This window comes from Protopterus annectens, chromosome 3.part1 (assembly GCF_019279795.1).
Source record: "Protopterus annectens isolate FY-2018-M chromosome 3.part1, PAN1.0, whole genome shotgun sequence".
NCBI classification, from domain to species: domain Eukaryota; kingdom Metazoa; phylum Chordata; order Ceratodontiformes; family Protopteridae; genus Protopterus; species Protopterus annectens.
This window is the reverse complement of record NC_056732.1, coordinates 1,069,028,027-1,069,048,243: the sequence shown is the minus strand read 5'-3', so window position 1 is coordinate 1,069,048,243 and position 20,217 is coordinate 1,069,028,027.

The following is a 20,217-nucleotide window of genomic DNA, read 5'->3' as shown; positions in this document are numbered from 1 at the left end:
GGGGAGTGGTGACTAGTTGTTCCATAGCATTTGAGTGTATAATTTCCAGGAACCTTTGGGCGAAGGTGCTGGGGTTTGAGTAGTGCTCCCAATCAATGTTTGGGTAGTTGAAGTCACCCAATATAATGGTGTTTGGAGAGATCTTCATGTTCTCCAATGTTTTCAGGAAAGCCGAGTGGGATGCCTGACTTTGAGAGGGTGGTCTGTAGGATGCTATAAACTGAAAAGCAGTCTTGCCTACTGTTAGTTGCACACGGATGGTCTCAGATACTTCGTGCAATGCCACTAACCTGGAGGTGTGGATATCCTTGATAAATATGGAAACTCCCCCTCCTTTTGTGGTTCGGTCCGGGTTTTGGGGACGAAAAGCATGATATGAGGTATAGCCTGGTAGTGCTGGGGTGCTCTCTAGAGTCTTGAACCAGGTTTCTGTCACTGCACAGATATCGATGTTCTCCATACTGAGGAGAGCTTCGAGTTCGTGCATCTTGAGGTTAAGACTTCTGACATTTAGCATAATTACCCTTAGTTTCTTGTTCCTTGTGCTGTCTATGGGGGTGGGTTTGACTTTTGAGCCTTGCCTAAAAAAGGCACTATGGGGGTGGCAAGAGCCTTTGCCAATATCCGAAAGCCCAGTGGTGACAGGTGCAAGCCATCCCTAGCGAAGCAACATGGCTTTTCGAGCATGTCATCCCAGGCTGACAGACACTGGATCCCCTTTGAATGACACCAACATTTTAGTCAATTGTTAAAATCGATCATTTTGTCTTTGTACTGTGGCATCATTCTAGGTGAGGGTAAGATGCTGCTCAAGTCAGGGTCATACCAGCCTGGGCTACATGATCATAGAGCTCCTCTATGTCTCTTTTCATGTAGTCTAGGGAGGTACGTCTCAGGTCATTCACACCAGCATGTACAATGACTGAGTCATATTTGTATTTGCTTTAGAGTGACCTGAGTGCTTGCGTTATGTGGCGGATCCTAGCACCCGACAGGCAGCTCACCGTGACCTTCTCTTTATTCAGCCTGGTGAGCGAGACGTCAGTGTGTCTGACAATAGAGTCACCTATTACAAGAGTATCAGGTGTGTTATTCAGCCTTAAGGGCTGTGGCTGCTTGGCACACTGACTTTGTGGGCTATGTGTTGTGCATGTTTTGTTTTGAGGTAGCATTTGCTTGGATGTCTGCTTTGGAGGTCTCTGTTGCTTAGGTAGATTTTTATTTAGAGCCTCTGAGTATGTTTCTGTGTATTTATGTGTTTGGTTCACTGATGTGTTGGGACTATGTGATACTGGAGCAAACTCAGACAGCCCTGGTTGAACTATACCTCTCAGTTGTCCATATCTTTGCAGAATGAATAGATATTTGCTTCTTATTTTTGGTTTGTTCCTCATACAATGAAGTCACTAAATGACAGAAATTTGAGTTTCAGACGTCATAACCTTCAGAAAAATGCATGCTAATGCAAGACCTGTTATTCTATAAACTGTCAAGTTTATACAAGAGCAATTTTTAGTAGTGTTTGTATGTTCACCCAATATATTTAGCCTTGTCCAGATTTCTTGCATTAAGAGGTTGAGAGGTATGCTGTAAATCGCTTTGTAGAATTAGGAATATCCAAACCACTCCATTGTCCCCAATTTTGGCTCAAAATGTTGTTCTCCCCTAATAATCCTTCCTCAAAATGGCAGTTTTGGAAGAAAATGTGATTGAAGTCTCCTAGAATAATGGTGTTGGCTTAATGCATAGGGACACCATATTAGTTGGGTAGGAGATATGGACTGATGGGGGTACATAGAGGGGACCTATAGTTAGGTATGACACAGTAAGGAGTTTTGTTAATGCTAAGCTGGATGCAGAGGAATTCCACGTCATTATCTCACATAGCAAGTCTAGAGATGAAATGTTGTTTAAGAATATGTAGACACCATCACCTTTGAACTTGTGGCAGGTATTGAAATCCTGAGTGCTGTCATCTGTCTTGAACTAGGTCTCTGATGTGTATATATGTGTGTATATATATATATATATATATATATATATATATATGTGTGTGTGTATATATATATATATATATATATATATATATATATATATGTGTGTGTGTGTGTGTGTTTTCCAGGGGAAGCAGTGCTTGTAAGGAGTGAACTTTTTAGCTTAGGCTCTGAAAAGGAAATTGGTTATTTTCTAATTCATGTAGCTATAAAAATTCAGTATAAAACTGTAAGTTTCTGAATGAAAACACACTAGTTAAGCAGCATCGTGGTAGGGAGCACTTCAGTACAGAGAGATTCAACTATATACATAGCCATGAGTTCCCTTATACCTTTCTGTCAAAAACAAATGCACACCATGGTCAGAGTTTACAGTTGTAACTTTGAAAAAAATCAATCTATTTATGTATTTCTTGCACTAAAGTTGAGGTGTGTGTGTGACAGAGAGAAATGCCCTAGGTAGCTCTAACAGATGGAATTTATGTGCAACTGTTTTGTTTAGCAAATGGTATCATTATTGTGGTACAGAATTTTAAAGCAGTGTTAGCACAGCAGGTAGCATGCATGCATCTTGATGCATAGGGCGGTAGGTTCTATTCATACAGCATGTACATTTGTATTTTAAGGGGGTATGGTACTGCAGTTCTTTGTAAGTCCTCCTTTGGATGAGACACCTAATAACTATGAACCTGCTTTTCAGCCTGCCACCCATTCCCTATTGAAATATATCAACTTACCATTTATTTTAATGTAGCACATGCAATTTATTCTTCAAGGGCAACAGGCACTGAATTTGTAAATGAAACACTGAAATATAAAGTTTTTTTCTAGCAACAACCTCTTCATTGGTTTCAGATCTCTTTAATGTGGAATTATTCAGATGACTTTTACTTCTACAGAGATTCTGCATACTGATTGATATTGGTGGATTTTATGACAGACGTTTGAGTGTTCCTTTATGGTTGAAATGTTCTGAATTGGGCAGGCTGTCATTATTGGTTCATATGATTTGTTTCATTGCTTAAAGGAAAGATGCTCAGAACTATAAATTTAAAACACACTCTAACAAATGGTGCCGTGTTATACAAGGGATATAATTCAATTATTGTGTAGTATAATAGTCAGGAAGGTGAATCGAAGAACTCTTGCATGTTTCTAAAAATGTGTGCAAGGAGCCTATGATTTGGAAATGGGCCAAAGGTAAACTTACCCTGCCACTGGCAAGATGCATGTTCGTGAAATGTGGGTTTCGATGCTGTTTCAGTGAATGTGTGTTTCAAAGGTAGAGAAGTTTTAATGCTAAGTCTGTTTTCATTGTAAGACTATTGCTTTGTTTAGGTTTAGTAAATGTCTGTCAGTGTTTGTGCTATAAAATTTGAAATAAAAGTTGTAAATGAAATCCAGATATTTATTTATTTATTTATTTTTATTTTATTTTTATTTTACATTTGTTGACCGGGATAGTCCGACTGGATACATGTCCATTTTCAGCGGAGGCCCGGGGAGAAAAGCTCCACATAGATAGTAAGTTACATTAATATTAGATAAACAACATATCACAACATTTGATAATTAATACATATCAAGAAAAAATACATTCACATTTAGATACCAGTTAATTCGTGATAGGCTCATAGATGAACATACTTTATTACCTAAGGTACCCCTATGTTGCTATGGAGACTGAGGAAGTGAGGGATTAGTCTGGTTTAGAGCATTGGCAGAGCCAATGGGTTTTAAAGTGGTAGAGTAGACCTTTCTTGAATTTGTCTTGGGAGGTAGCATTAGTAATTTGGGGAGGAAGGGAGTTCCAAATTTTGCCAATGGCATTGGCAAACAGAGAGTCACCACCTAGATTACAGGATTTGATTGTTTGTACAAGTAACATGTTTGATGAGCGCAGACTGTTTAGATTTGTGTGCGGGGTTATTAACTTACTCAATGCAGGAATATTGTCTGGTTGATTGAGAATTTTAAATGCTACTGTTAGTTGGTTATGCTTGAGTAGGTTTGGTAGTTCAATCCAACCAAGGTTAAGTAGGTTAATACAGTGATGGGTTTTATAGGGTGCCTGAAGCAAATCTAGCAATGTGATTATAACAACAAGTGAGTTTGTTTAGGTCTGATTTTTTAAGGTTAGTGAGTATGGGGGAGGCATATAAGAGGGTGGAGAGAAGATGTGATCGGGCAATGGCCACTTTTGCCATGGGAGTCAGAAAGGACTTTATTCTATATAAGGACCCCAGTTTTTTATTGACTATTTTAATAGTTTGATTGATATGCAAATCAAATCTAAGTTTGTTATCGATGGTAACACCTAGTAGTTTGGTGTTGTTGTCAGGGGAGATAATAGTCCCGTTCTTGGATTGTACAGTAAAGGGGAAGTGGGTAGGTTTATGGGTAGGATGGAAGAGTAGCAGCTTGGTTTTCTTTGGATTGAGGATCAAATGGCGACCCAACAACCATTCTTATACTGCGGTGAAACAGTTTTGGGTTTTAGTTAGTAGATCAACTGGTGACTTGTCCGAGCAAATGAGTGTCGAGTCGTCGGCATATTGGATACAGGAGGTCTCAGGGATAATTTTGTGGAGATCATTAATAAAAATAGAAAAGAGAAGTGGTCCTAGAATGGAGCCTTGGGGAACCCCTATGGAATTAGGTAAGAGGGTGGAGAGTTTATTATTCCAGAGTACAGCTTGGTTCCTATCAGAGAGATAGGCATAGAACCAATCCAGAGTTTTGTTAGCTAGGTAGAGAGTTTTTAGGGTGTTGAGTAGTAGTTGGTGGTTGACCATGTCGAAGGCCTTTGATAGATCCAGAAAGAGTGCAGATGATATTTTTTTGTCATTCCTGTTTTGATTGATAGTGTCTGTGAAAGAGAGGAGGGCGGTAGTAGTACTATGCTTGGGCCTGAAACCATGTTGTGAACTGGTTAACAGATTGCTCTCAATAAGGTAGTGTACAAATTGTTTGTGTACACATTTTTTCATGATTTTGGCAAGTGGTGACAATATGGCAATAGGTCTATAATTTGACAGGTCAGTGGATGAGCCACCTTTGTGGAGAGGGATTACATGGGATATTTTCCATATAGAGGGGATAGTGGATTCTGTTATGCACGTTAATTAAGATAGAGATGGGGTAGGCTATAACCTCTGCAGCTTTTTGTAAGTATTCGGCTGGAAGTAGGTCTGTGGCGAGGGTGGTTCATTTTAATTTCTTTAGCAAGGATCAAATGAAGGAAGTGGGAACTGGTTGAAGATTAAAGGAGGGCTTATTTTTTAGGATGGAACCTATTATAGGGGGATTTGTGGCAGGCTGTTGGTCAGCTAGGGATTTGATGACATTGATGAAGAAAGTGTTAAAGGTTGTGGCAACTTCTTCTGGGTTCTTATCACACAGGTTCTCTGGAGTAGGAGTGGAAGACTTGCCTGGATGGAGGAGATTATTGAGACCCGCCCAGAACTTTTGGGGATTATTTTGGTTTTTATGTTGTAGTTGATAATAGTAGTTTTTTTTGTCTAGTAAAATAGATTTTTTTGTCTCATTTCTTAGTTGTTGGTACTTGATGCGGTCTAGGGATGCTTTGGTGGCATGCCATTTGTCCCAGGTTTTGTTCCTAAGTTTGATTTTGGTTGTAGAGTCTTTTGTTAGCCAGGGTGCTATTTGGTTTTTGGCTTTGATTAGTCGTTTGGGGGCATGAGTGTCTAGTATTTTTAAAACGTGGAGTTAAAATTTGTAACGGCTTCTTCTAGGGGGAGGTATTTAAGAGGTGACCAGTTACAGGACTGCAGCTCTAGTTGGAATTTAGCAAGGTCAAAGTATTTGGTATTCCTGACTGACCTGTACGTGGGTGATTTGAAGCTCCCTGTTTTGCTTTTCCATAGGTAGGTGATGAGATGATCACTAAGGTCATTTGGAAGGGTCCCAGGCATGTACACGTGGGGTTGCTTATTAGTGAGTATCCAGTCTAGGATACTTTCTTTTTGTTTGGTGTTACCAATTCTGGTGGGGGAGGTTATAATCTGTGAGAAACCATGGAGATTTATGTGGGTGGGGTTTGTTTCTGAGAAACATTGATTCCAGTCAATATTGACGTCACCCAAAATTATGGTTTCTTGGGGATAGTTATTCTCAAGTCAGTTTAAAATATTCTCGAGTGTGTGGGTGTTATTTCCAGGGGGGATATAGACGACAATTAGGTTTATGCTTTTATCCTTATTCAGTTGTAATTTTAGGGCAATTAATTCTGCATTAGAGATCCGAGGTGGTTGGGTGGGGTTCCAAGTAATGTTAAGATGACTTTTAAAGAGGAGGGCAATACCACCCCCTTTTTTTTTGGTGCGGTCAGTCCTAAATATGTTGAAGCCAGCTGGAATGATTTCATTATCATTGGTCACTGGTTTAAGCCAGGTTTCTGTCAGGCACATAATGTCGGGGAGGTAGGTTGCTAAGAGAGCATGTAGATTGTGAATTTTATTGTTTAGGCTCCTAATATTTAGGTGGCAGATTAGGAGGGAGTTGGGAGATCTAGGAAATAGAGATGGGTTATAAGAATTTGCAATTGGTGGGGGGCCCGGGTTTGGGTGGATATCTCCATCTATAGTAATATTTTTTCTTGGGTATTCAAGTAGTTTCATAAGTTTGAATATCAGTTTTTCAGCATATTTGGATTTGGGGTGGTTTGTTTTTGGTTTATAGGAGAAGTGGTGATTGGGGTACAGTGGTTTAATGATTTGGTAGTGAATAGAGTGAGTAGTAATGAGTGGGGTTGAGGGAGTACTGGTTTGGTACCTAGGATAATAAGATCCTGGGTATGACTGGTCCTCATATTTAGTTAGCAGATATAATATAATAAAGACTGACAGGGCAAGAGGTACAATTTTTAGGGTTTGTTTTGAGATCAGGGGTCGGGGTGACTGCATAATTATTAGGTGCTGGTAGGTGGCTATATAATGAGAAAGTAGGTAGTAGTACTGGGAGTGGGGTGGGAAGAAAAAGCAGAGTGATTTGATTGGTTAGAGATAATGGAGGGGGCGTGGTAGATAGGTAAAAAAGTAGGAGTGCTGGGGGTGGGTGGGATATGGGGGCAGGGCGGGGCGTGAAGCGAGCCCGAGTGTAGCGAGGGCGAGCGGAGCGGGGTTACACCCACCCCACACTGACCGAAGGCAGGCAATAGGTAGTAGAGTAAGTATTGGCTTGCCTTATGCTGGCGTTATCAAGCACTTTCTATTATTGCTTTAGAGGTTGTTTTAATTGAATCCAACGTTTTCTATGAGGTTAGGCCAGTTGGACAGAAATTGCTGTGTGAAAAAGGATTTACTACTGTAAAAGAATCCAGCGTGCTAACCCTGAGGAGGTTATATTATTACATCTATCAGGCTCAAATATATGTAGATAGTAACCTTGGTAGTTTTTATTTTTATTGGACAAGTCTGTATAACTGTAGTCATTGTAGAAGTAAAGCATAAAACAAGTATGCACACAGATTTGAACAATTTTTATAAAATGGGGAGAAATAGCCAAGTAATGGGACACTGGAATGGCTGCGTGGGCGGGGGGGGTGAGTGGGCGGGGCAGCATAGGGGGTGGGACAGTGTGGGCGGGGCTTGGGTTTGCACCCCCCCTGCAAAAAATCCTGCGGGCTCCCTTGACCGAAACACAAAAGGAGGGGGTGTATCCATATTCATCAAGGATATCTATACCTCCAGGTTAATGCCGCAGCATGATACCTCTGAGATCATCCATGTGCAACTAACATCAGGCAAATCTGCAATGCAAATTGTGGCCTGCTACAGATTACCCTCCATGACCCAGGACCACAACTCCGCCTTTCTGGAGACACTGGAAAACATGAAGGTCCTACCGAGCACCCTGATATTGGGTGATTTCAATTACCCTACCGTTAACTGGGAAAACTACTCAAGTACAAACTCCCAGGTCCAGCGCTTCCTGGAATTTATCAACTCAAATGCCCTGGATCAGCTGGTAAACTCCCCTACCAGAGGTGAAAACATATTGGACCTGGTCATCACCAACATGGACGACAGGTGTTCCACACCAGAGGTCAACCCATCACTGGTTAGATCAGACCATAAGCTAATCACTCTAGATGTCCACACCACCTCCAACCAAGGAAACCACAGTAAAAAACTTTTCTATAGCAAACTTCACCTTACTTAAGACAAAGGTAGTAAGTTTCACAGCCCCCATGCTATAGGATAACAGTGTCCAAGATGCAGGAACCTTACAAATGCACTCTATGAGCTCCTACAAGGATGCATGGATCGTGCCATCCCTAGCAAAACCAAGACTCACTCCACTAAGAGAAGGAAATCAGTCTGGTGGACCCCTGCCATAAACAGGCTATACAATAGAAGGAGGAAACTAGTTCAGAAAAAAAGCAAATCCCAAGAAGGAAAGACATCCCTGATCAGTATCAGTAAGAACTAAGGTCACTCATAAAATCCTCGAAGGCTAACTTCGAAAGAAAAATAGCTAAGGATTCGAAAGATTACCACAAAGCCTTCTTTAGCTATGTCAAGAATCTAAGTGGCAACTCGCAGATATGCTCTGAGCTAGTGCAAAATAGCACAAACTATACTTAACCCATTGATATTGCCAACATCCTGGCAGATAGATTCAGTGCAAACTTCACCCCCCCTCACCCCCAAAAGGGCCCACAACAATACTGGAAAAGTGTAGTGTCCCGGAAATCACAGACACACAGGTGAAAACAGCCCTTTCATAAGCCAAAAGCACAGCGTCAATGGGGCCAGATGGTGTCCCAGGCTGTGTCTTGTACGAACTACAGAACGAACTAACTCCCCACCTAAACACACTGTTCAACCTCAGCCTCTCCACAGTCTATGTGCCCAGAGAATGGTGCACAGCAACAATTATTCCGCTCCACAAAGGAGGGGCCACAACTGACCCAGGCAACTATAGCCCCATAAGCCTGACTAGCCTGGTCTGCAAAGCATCATCAGGGAACTCATTAACAAAGACATTGGGACCTCCAAACACTTGACCCAACCCAGTTTGTCCTTGTTAAGGGCAGAGCATGCCTGCTAAACCTGGTTGACTTCTTCGAGACAGTCACCAAGGCCATAGATGAGGGGAAGGTAGTTCACACAGCCTACCTTGACCTCGCCAAGGTTTTTGACACCATTCCCCACTCGGGAATTATAGGAAAAACTCACCAGCCTGAAGATAATCCCCTACATCATAGATGGGTTGCCAACTAGCTTACAGACAGAACTCACACGGTAAGAATAGCGGGCTCCAGGTCCGACTCTTAACCAGTCACAAGTGGTGTCCCACAAGGCTCGGTCCTGGGACTCCTACTGTTCGGCATATACTTCTCAGAAGTACAGGCAAACACTGGAGGACTATGGCTAACCAAGTTCACCGATGACTGCAAACTGGGAGCCATAACTGACTCTCCAGCTGACACAGACATGCTCCAAAAAGGGCCTTATTGAGACGGACACCTGGTGTCAAAGTTATGGTCTCAAGCTAAATGCCAAAAAATGCATAGTCATCCCATTTGGGAAAAACAAAACATTCCTGACCCCCTTACTCCATGGTAAAGCTGTAACTGCTATTTCTAAATTGCCTGATACTGATTGTTTAAATTATGATAAAGTAAAAGAATGTTTACTGGAATGTTTTAAGTTAACACCTGAAGCTTACAGAAAAAAAGTTTTGTGAGCATAGATGCAAGGCAGATAACAGTGCATGTGAATATATTGCTGAGTTAAGCACTTATTTTCATAGGTGGGTGAGTGGGTGTCAGGTCATTACTTTTGAAGGGCTGGCATACCTTTTGATGAGGGAACAAGCCCTTAGCACTTTGCCTGAGGACATGAGAATCTGGTCGGTAGACTGGGAGTTTATCACTGCAGATGAGCTGGGGAGAAAAGGGGATCTCTACTTAGCAAGCAGGGCATCACTGCACAAGAAGGGGATACCCAGCGCTGTGCATGGTTATACGGGAACCCATGGTGGGCAGCCTAAACCACCCCAATGAAGTACACCAGTAACAGGGGAAGCCACTACTTCAGGTACACTGCCAGGACCAAGGGTAGATGTTTTAAATGTAACCAGAGGGGCCACGTAGCATACAAATGTCCACTGAGGCAAGGTGGGAAACAAAAGGTGAAGGAGCCAGCAAGTGGAAATAACAGCATGCCAGTGGTATGTTGTCAGAGAAAACAGGGGTACCAAATTATCACCAGAGTTTGTATCCTATTTTAATGGATGGAAGACAGGCCACTGCTAAGAGACACATAGCCTCTGACATAACCATTGTGAAGCCTGCAGTGGTTAAAGAGGAGCATTACTTGCTAGGGTAGTCCACACCAGTCATAGCTTTAGGAGGAACCCCATTCCAAATACCTTTGGCCATGGTTCATATTTACTGGGAAGGTGGAAAAGGAAGCAAGCATGTAGGTGTATTTGAGGATATCCCACCAGATGACTTGATAGGAAGTGATTTTGATACTGCAGTACCTTGTATACATGCAGTTACATGCAGTCAGGCTTGGAGTCAGGCATGTGGGTCAGGTAGCCTGGGGGAATCCAGATAGACCCCACACCTGAAGCTGGGGGTGGTGATGTAGCTATTTCAGGGAGGGAGCTACCCTGTAGCAGTGAGTCTGAAAGCAAGCCACAGATGCTGGTAGGTACTGATGTTCCCGTGGACAGGGTGACTGCAAGGGTAGCAGTGAGTGGTGGTACCCAGGCTGACAGTGAGACATCACTGTCAGTAAGAGACTGGGCTTCTAGTGAAAAGGGAGCTGGGAAGGGCCACAAAGGTAGAATTGAGATAGGCTCAACTTTCGGACCCTACATTATGAGGCTTGAGGGAGGTAGCTAATGAGGCACCTGATTCTCAAGGAAAAGGGGAGACTGCATACTGGAACAAAGGGTTACTGTATAGAGAGTGGACCCTTGAGAGAGGGCTAAAGGTAATACAGCAGTTGGTAGTGCCCACAGCCTCCCATCTAGCACTTCTAGCCATAGCCCATGGCATTCTTTTTCTAGGTCATATGGGCATAAAGAGTTCCAAGAGACATATTATGCAGAACTTTTATTGGCATGGGATTCCAACGGATGTAACAGGATACTGCAGGACTTGTGAGCAGTGCCAAAAGGTAATCAAGGCAGGAGACAATGTTAAAACTCCTTTGATGCCTTTGCCTGTGATTGAGGAGCCATTTCAAAGGGTAGCTATGGATATTGTGGGGCTTCTGAGTACCCTAAGTTCCACAGGGAAGAAATATATCCTGGTGTTAGTAGATTATGCTAGTAGATACCCTGAGGTGGTGGTTCTGTCCCTTATTGAGGCAGAGAAGGTGGCAAATGCTCTGTTAGAGATTTTCAGCAGGGTAGGTTTCCTGAGAAAAATACTGACTGGCAGAGGTGCCAGTTTCATGTCAGAGCTGCTGGCTTGTCTGTGGAAGCACTGTGGGGTGAAGCACCTAGAAACTACCCCCAGATGAATATTTTGTGGAGAGGTGAAACTTCAGGAATCCACAGGTTTTTCACCCTTTGAGTTGCTGTGTGGGCATAGGGTGAGGTGGCCTTTAGATTTGATCTGTGATGAATGGGAGGGTGAGTGTGACTCCCCAAAGAGTCTGTTGTGATATATGTCCAAAACTTTAGGACAAGGCTTAGAGAGCTGATGGGCTTGGCCCAGGAGAACCTGGCAGGATATCAACAGCAGTAAAAGTTCTGGTATGACAAGAATGCTTGAACTCGAGTGTACGGTGAGGGACAGCAGGTTATGGTTCTTATTCCTGTCAGACACAAAAAGCTGCAGGCAGCTTGGGAGCGACCCTTGAAAGTGGTAAGGAAGGTCAGTGATGTTAGTTATATGGTAAACCTGCCAGGCAGGAGGCATGAACACAAATTGTACCATGTTAACATGATGAAGCCTTACCATGACAGGGAGGCCTTTGTACTGACCATTTGCAGTGGGTGGCAGGAGGAGTCTGACAGGGATCTGGTGACTGATCTCCTCAGTAAGGCTCAGATGGACACTTCAGTGGAAGGGGTGGCAATGTCCCAGAGGCTATCTTCTACCCATGTTCAAGAACTCTGAGCAGCGTTACAGGGCCTGTTCACTAGGAAACCTGGGTGCAACCACCTGGTGCAGCACCGTGTGGATACAGGACCCCAAAGGACTATTAAGCAGGCCCCTTATAGGGTGCCTGAGAGAGTCAAACAGACTCTGAAGGAGGAGATACACGAAATGTTGGAAATAGGGGTAATCCAGGAGTTCAGCAGTCCCTGGGCCTCCCCAGGGGTGCGGGTACCAAAGAAGGATGACAGCACCTGGTTCTGTGTGGACTACATAACATTTAATAGTCACACAGAATTAGATGCTTACCCCAAACCTAGGACAGATGAAGCCTGAGAAGAGCTGGGTGGGGATAAGTACTGACCACTACTGATCTGATCAAGGTCTACTGGCAGGTGCCCTTGACTCCCACAGGTGAGAGAGGTCAGCTTTTTTGACTCCTTTCGGATTATACGAGTTCAAGAAAATGCCCTTTGGGATGAAAAATGCTCCAGCAACCTTACAGAGGCTGGTAGATTGTATCCTAGCAGAAGCAGGGGATTATGTCCTTGCTTACCTGGATGATATTGCTATCTCCAGCCATTCCTGGCCAGAATACCTTCAGCATGTCAGGGAGGTCCTGGGTAGACTGCAAAGGGCAGGGTTTACCAGTAAGCCCAGTAAGTGTCAGGTGAGTATGGCAGAAGTCTCCTACTTGGGACATAGGGTGAGGAGTGGTAAAATCAGTCCACAGCCAGCCAAAGTGGAAGCTGCTCAGGCATTACCTGCCCCTGTTACCAAAAGGCCAGGTGAGAGCATTCTTGGGGACAGCGTGGTACTGTAGAAAGTTTGTTCCCAATTATAGTACAATAACTACTCCCCTCACAGACCTGATGAGGAAAAATAGGCCAGATAAGGTAGTGTGGACCCAGAAGGCATTCCAAAAACTTAAAGGGGCTTTGGGAAGACCCCCTTTGTTAGCCAGTCCAGACTACACCAAAGAAATTGTTGTGCAGGTGAATGCTTAGAACCATGGGATGGGGGCTGTACTCAGCCAGGTTTCCTCAGAGGGAGAAGAGCAGCCAGTTGTATATGTCAGCCAGTGACTCCAACCCAGGGAGGAATGTTATGCAGCAGTAGAAAAAGAATGTCTAGCCATAGTTTGGGCACTGCAGAAACTTCTGCTTTATCAGTAAGGAAAGAAATTCACTGTGGGTACAGACCACAATCCCTTAACATGGCTACATTGAGCCAGCAAACAAAATGCCAAGTTATTACGGTGGAGCCTAGAGTTGCAAGCATATGACATGACAGTGTGGCACCATAGTGGGGTCAGCAATGCCAATGAAGATGGACTCTCATGACAGGGTATAGGTTAATGTGTTCGTAGGCAGACCCACTTCTCTCAAGCAATGTTTTTCCAGGGTCACTTTAAAAACTAGCTTGAGTTTTCAAAGGAAGGGAGAGATGTGATGTTATGAGGTAGTGCCACCTCTGCCAGGGAGAGTAGGGCAGTACATGGGTACATATGCCAGCATAGCTAGCTGGAGTTTGTAAAGAATTTTGCGTTATTTGACTATCACACTGATTTGTATAGATGCTTGAGTTAAAAATATATTTGTAAAGTTACTTGTGTTAAAAATGTATCAACCGTAGGTCCTGCTGGACAGAAATAATGTATGCATGTATATTAGGTTGTACTGTTGTAACTGATCGAATGTGTATGTATGTTTGTGAAACTCAAATATCCAAGTGTGTGTGTGTCAGCTACTGGGAGCAGGGACACAGAGCTCCAAACTGGTCAATGTGGAGTTTTGTGTGGGTCTGGAGAGAAAGAGAGTCCAGACCCAGATCTGGAGCGTGTCCCCTGTGTGCTCTTAAGGGAAATTGTGGTCGATACAGGGAGCTGCATCTGAAAATAATGTGCCACTCCATCTTTGCTCTTAGTGACCGTCCCTCACCAGAGTCAGTGATGAGGATTGAGTCTCCTTGACTGCACGCCTACCCCCCGAAGTAGCATCCCATCACACAAACATTCAATGCATTGTTCTGACTTTAAAAAGTTTTTTTTTTGTTTTTTGGACTCAACCATGTGGTCTTTGAAATAAGAGCTATAGGTTTAGACAATGCATTAAAAAGAAAGGAGTTGAGTTAGTAATTTATTTAAAATGTTGATGTTCCACCAAGTTTAAATGAACATATTAATATCACATCTGTGTTGGAAGTCAATGTGTATAGGTAAGTGTGGTATATAACATTAAGTGTACACTTTATTTTAAGGCATGAATTAAAGAAATATTGTTTGCATTTTTATAAAAAACAATATTTGTCATTATAGTGTAAAGTTTCATATTTTTATGTAGTGTACTGAAAGTTATTATATGTTATAATTATTTATGATTTGTTTTTTTTTTTGTTTGTTTGTTTTTTTGGAATCGTGATTTGTTAAGTCATGCAATGAGATTTTTATAGTTTGTAAGTGGTGAGACGGCAATATGGAATTTAGTTCTGAAGAAGTCTTGGTGAAATTCAGAAGGTGCTTAACTGTTTATTAAATTGCATGTGTTTTACGTCAGTGTTTTTTTAATCTGTAGTACCCAGTGCCTCAAGGAGGTACACAATGTTACAGAAGCCACATGTAATTGTACCTTTTGTTTTTCTGCTGTCTTGGGTACCAGATATGCTCTTCCACATGCAGAAGCATAACGGTAAGAAACGTGTTGAGTAATTGTGAATTTGAGGCCTGTGATATGCCTAAGTTGTCTTCAGTTAGTCACTGAAAGGTCCAGCAGATAAGGTAGTACTGCTACACATATTTTGGTAACAACAGGGATAGGAACATCACGCATTCTTGCAGATTCAGCATATAAGAGATAAATGTCTACTAAGTGTCTTAAGTCAAGATCCAAGCAAAAATGGTCAGCTATCTTGTGGTCATTCAAGCTAAGGCTTTACCTTCTGCAGTAATGCTGTGTATATTTTATGTGATACTGAACCAGCAGTAATGGGGTTTGGCTCCCATTACTGGTACCCATTAAAAAATGGGCAACTGGCCTTAATGCTATATGGTAAATGTAAATAACTGACTTAGGAAAATAGCCAAGCTTGAATCATCAAGATAAGTTGCAAACTACTGAACAACAGCTCCAAGTTATAATCACTCACTCCCCAGGATGAACTAAAGCTTGACTAGAATTATTTTGCATGTAGATATGCATGTGTATACACACACACACACACACACACACACACACACACACACACACACACACACAGACACACCCATGTGTAATGGGAGTGGCAGTTTTGGAATAATCTGTCTGAAATAAAAATGATGAAGAGGTGAAGGCAGCAAGGAGGGTGTGGATGATAAGTTGTGATTTGTGTAAGATAAAGAGGTGATAGGGCTTGGGCTTATTTTGTTTAAGTTTTGGGAACCATTACTGCAGAGATGAACTACACAATAAGCTCTACTCAGGTGTGGAAGTTAGGTCTTTGCAATGCGATGAGAAACAACATTTCCTGTGGAGTGGTCAAAATGACATCATTGTATAACAGAGGGATACTGTCCTATCCTGTAAATATATCAATTTTCCTCTAATTTATATCCTGTGAAGAGATTACAAAAGAGGTGAAAAGCAGCAAGCAATATTTGAAGTAAGAAAGGAGAAAAGAGGGAATATATCTGTGGTGACAGGGTGTAGCTAGAATATAATGTCATATCCCAAGAGTTTGAGAGACAGACAAATAAAAGGCAGATGTCTAACACTTTAAATTAAGGCATATGTAATTGTTGTATACCTGTTGGAGGCCACAACGGACTATGCCCCATGAATCTTATACTTGGTGCACTTTATTTCTAGATTTCAGCACTGTATATAGCAATGCAAATGGTATTACATACTGTGCATTTCTTTTTCTTCATTCCAGTGTATTTTTATACATGTGAAAGAAAAGAAATATGTTTCCACATTTTAAGGTTCTTAGCTTTTAGTCTTTAGTTGTACAACTTACATTTTGGGCACTGGTGCTGGTGCTTTTTTACTAGAATAAGTGTAACTTGTTGGTATCTCTATTATGGTACTACAGGTTATCACTTACATTTAATTAAAAAATATTTATTAAATACAAAATAATCTACATATTTCATCTCTGTGAATTACCCACTTATTAAATCCAACACATACTGACTAGAAAATTCATTACTACATGACATAGGTAAAATTTTCTTAACTGTGGTATTAACATTTCTGCTTACGTATCTGGGATCTATAACCCAGTCCTAACCTCTGATCAATCCTTTGTTGAGTTCACATGACCTCCTTTTATCTGTATACATTATCTATACATTCTCTGGTTCCTTAACAACTTAAAACATGCTAAATAATTAAACTAAGTGACACATTTTATGCTAAATTAAAAAGGGACACCAGTTCAAATATTTCTTCAGACAACTGCTGGCCTACAACAGAATGCTACATAAGTCAGTCTGATATTTGTTTTGCTTTGCAAATTAGCATAATTGTTCTTCATACTTGTCTCTCACCTTATTGCAATGCTATATTACTTAAAATATTTTAATGAGTTGTAAAATGTTGGTTTAGGAAAAAAGCCAACATTATGTTTTATCTGTGAGGTTTTGGGATACATTAACTGTTTAATTAAATGTGCGAAGAGATGGACAACTGAGTTTTTTTAGTTGAATTTGCAAGGCAAAGCAGGTCAAGGCTTTCTTCTGACAGCTCTGAGAGTTTATCTGTTTTTGGCTTTGCTTTGCAAATTAACAATGTTTTCTCTTTGACTGGGACAAACATCATACTCTAGAGCAGAGCAAGAAAAGTGAGAGAGAGAGAGAGAGATGACATAATACTGAGGAACAGCAGGTCTGATGACTGCCTAGTCCTTTCTTAACCTGGGTATTTTTCTAAAGGCATTTTTCAGTAAGACATGGAACAACATGCTTGTGAGTAAAGATGACTCCAAGTATACTCTGCATCATACCTCACAACCTCTAAGCACAAGAAATATAGACAAAGCTAAAAGTAATAGGGGTGGTGCAAAGGCCCAAATCAGGGACACATTTTAATTATTGTTCTTAGAAACTTAAAAGGCTACTTGAATAATAGGATTTTGCATTACTGTGTACTTTTAGAAGGATATGAAGTCTGAAACTCAAATGAAAGTCATTATTTAGTGACTTTAATCCTCAATGATTTACCAGAAAACCACAAATATTATGAGGAACAGACAAGAAATATGAAACAAAAATCTGGCAGCTGAAAGGTATGAATTCTGCATAAGAAATATGTCAGGTACAGAGGAAGGAGTAGACAAATTTCCTATTAGCTAGGTAATCAGATAAGTTATGTTGCATTAAAGAATCACTGCAATTGGTGAGTATCTGTAAGAGAGGAAGTGACATCACTAGTTAAAGATCTTCTACTTCTTAGTTCCTGCTTAGGAAGAGCAGTGGGCTGGGCAGCTACAAATGAACAGGACAAAGAAAAGCGACACTGAAACATATTTAATAGATTCTTCTTATTAGCCAGCTGCTTTTTGTATATGCATTCAGTTTCTAACTCTTATGTGTTATAAGATTAATGAGCAAACTAGCTCCACACACTAAATGATAACCTAGGCCTGAACAAGGTAAATTATATTTGCAAATTTATTAAAAGCCTTTCTACAAATAAAATACAGAGCTAAATCCTACACATTAGCAGTTAAACTTCACTAGAATGGTTTGAACCCCTTAACACAGTTCATAGGTTCATAGGTGTATGGTAGGCTTCTGGCCACTGTGCCAAACACAATCTACTTTTCAACCACCATACCACCCAGCTGTGAATATGTTTGTGAAACAGGTGATTCATGAGCTACATGTAAGTAAAGATTTGATTTTTAAGAATTTTGGTTATAATTTAACTAAAGTAATGTCTTTCGGCTTTTCCCAGTTAGGGGTCACCACAGCGGAACTCCGGTCCGCTAATGATTGGCAGTAGATTTTTACGGTGCTGAGTTGACAGCCCAACGCCCAACCTTCAAGGAAGGCACATCCATTCATGTTCGCACCTACCTGCATGCCTTTAATGTCACTCAACCACGGGGAGGACATGCAGACTCCATACAGAAGGTGCTCCAGCCGAGAATAGAACGGGAGAACCTCTTGCTGTAAGGCGACAACACTAACCACTTCACCACCGTGGCCCTTTTGGTTATAATTTAACTAAGAATGAAAAAATAGCTCTTGATAAATTAGCCACAAATGAACAAACAGTAATTGTTAAAGCTGATAAGGGTAGTGCAGTGGTGATATGGGATTCTGTAGATTATGATACTAAAGTTTTGGGACAACTGGGCGACAAGACTTCCTACTGTAGGTTACCTATTGATCCTAACTTTCAAAGGTATATTGACAGTTTTGTATTTAAGGCAAAAAAGGTTTGATTTTTTGAAAGCTTGTTACAACAATTGTTGGTGAGGATCCTAAACAACAATATTTTTATATTCTTCCTAAGATCCATAAGACGATTAATAATCCCCCAGGTAGACAGACTGTGTCTGGTAGGGGCTCTCTAACAGAGATGTTGCCTTTTTATTCAGGACAGCTTAGACCTTTACTGGAATTTGTGAGAACTCATATCAAAGACACCACTGAGTTTCTGAAGATAAAGAATGATCTACAAGTCCCAAATGATTTGTATATGTACACTTTAGATGTACGAACATTCCCTATGAAGGGGGCTTGATGACTGTTGGGTATTGGTTAAAGTTTTCTAAACTTTTTTCAGAATCATATATTGAGCTTTTGTTGAAGTTATTGAGATTGATGTTGGAGCACAACATGTTTTGTTATAAGAGTGATTTACTGCTATGGGAGCAACTTTTCCCCCCATTTATGCTGATCTTTTTATGGGCTTTATTGAGGTGTCTGTGATTTACAGTGAATATAATATTTTTAAGGAACATTTGATTATGTGACGTCAGTTTCTTGATGATTGTTGGTGTGTTTGGTCTGTTGGTTTGGAACAATGGCATGATTGTTTGAATTATCTTAATACTAATGTATATGGTATGCTTTTTACAGAGAAGGTTGATTTATTCAATTTTGATTTCCTTGATGTCAATGTGACCAAACTGTTGGATGGTACTATTGCTAATTGTTTTTATAGAGAGTAATTTACCAAACATTCTTTGAGACTGGCAGTTGTCATCCAGGCCACATTATCAGAAATATAGCTAAAGGCCAATTTATTAAGTTGAAGAAAATGTGTAGCTCAACACAAGAGTTTGAAGTTGAAGCAGAATAAATGGAGGCCAGTTTTGTGAATAGGGGTTACAACAAAACACAGATTAGACAAGCAAAGTCATATGTATCTAACAGGATCATTGCTGTTTCGGTTATAAATGAGATAAGAATTTGGCAAAGTATTTTTCTTGATACAAAAGGGCTTTTAGGGATTTAAGAAGATTTGAACAGGGTCAGATATGTGGCAGTAGCTTTTGTGGTAACTGTACATGTTGTGAATTAATTTCAAGAAATAAATCTTTTAATTCTGTCAATACTTCAAATGTTTTTAATATCAGGCAACTGATCACGTGTACAAATGAATAGGTGGTTTGCCAATGTGGGGCCTTTTATGTGGCAAAACTTGGAAACCCTTTAAACATCATATAGCAGTTCACCTTAGTGATATTTATAGTAAATACTCATGTAATGTACTTTATAAGCATCAATGTAAACATGCATCTGCACATTTTATTTTTGTTGGAACAGATGTAGTGGTTGTCCATGGGTTATCTAACGCATTTAAACATTATTTATTAAATAAGAAAGAAAAACTTTGGATCATCAATTTACGTTCTATGTATAAACCCAGACTAAATGAATATTGGTAGGGTGTTTTAAAGTATTTATTTCAATATATATTATATATGTATATATATATATATATATATATATATATATATATATATATCTATATATATATATATATATATATATATATATATATTTTTTTTTTTTTTTTTTTTTTTTTAATTAAATTTTGTAAAAATTGTTGTATTTAATATATTTGTTTTAATTGTAGTAGTTTATAACATATTTGAATGACACTGTCACTTTAAATATTACCTCTTTAAATGGGATGTGTTGTG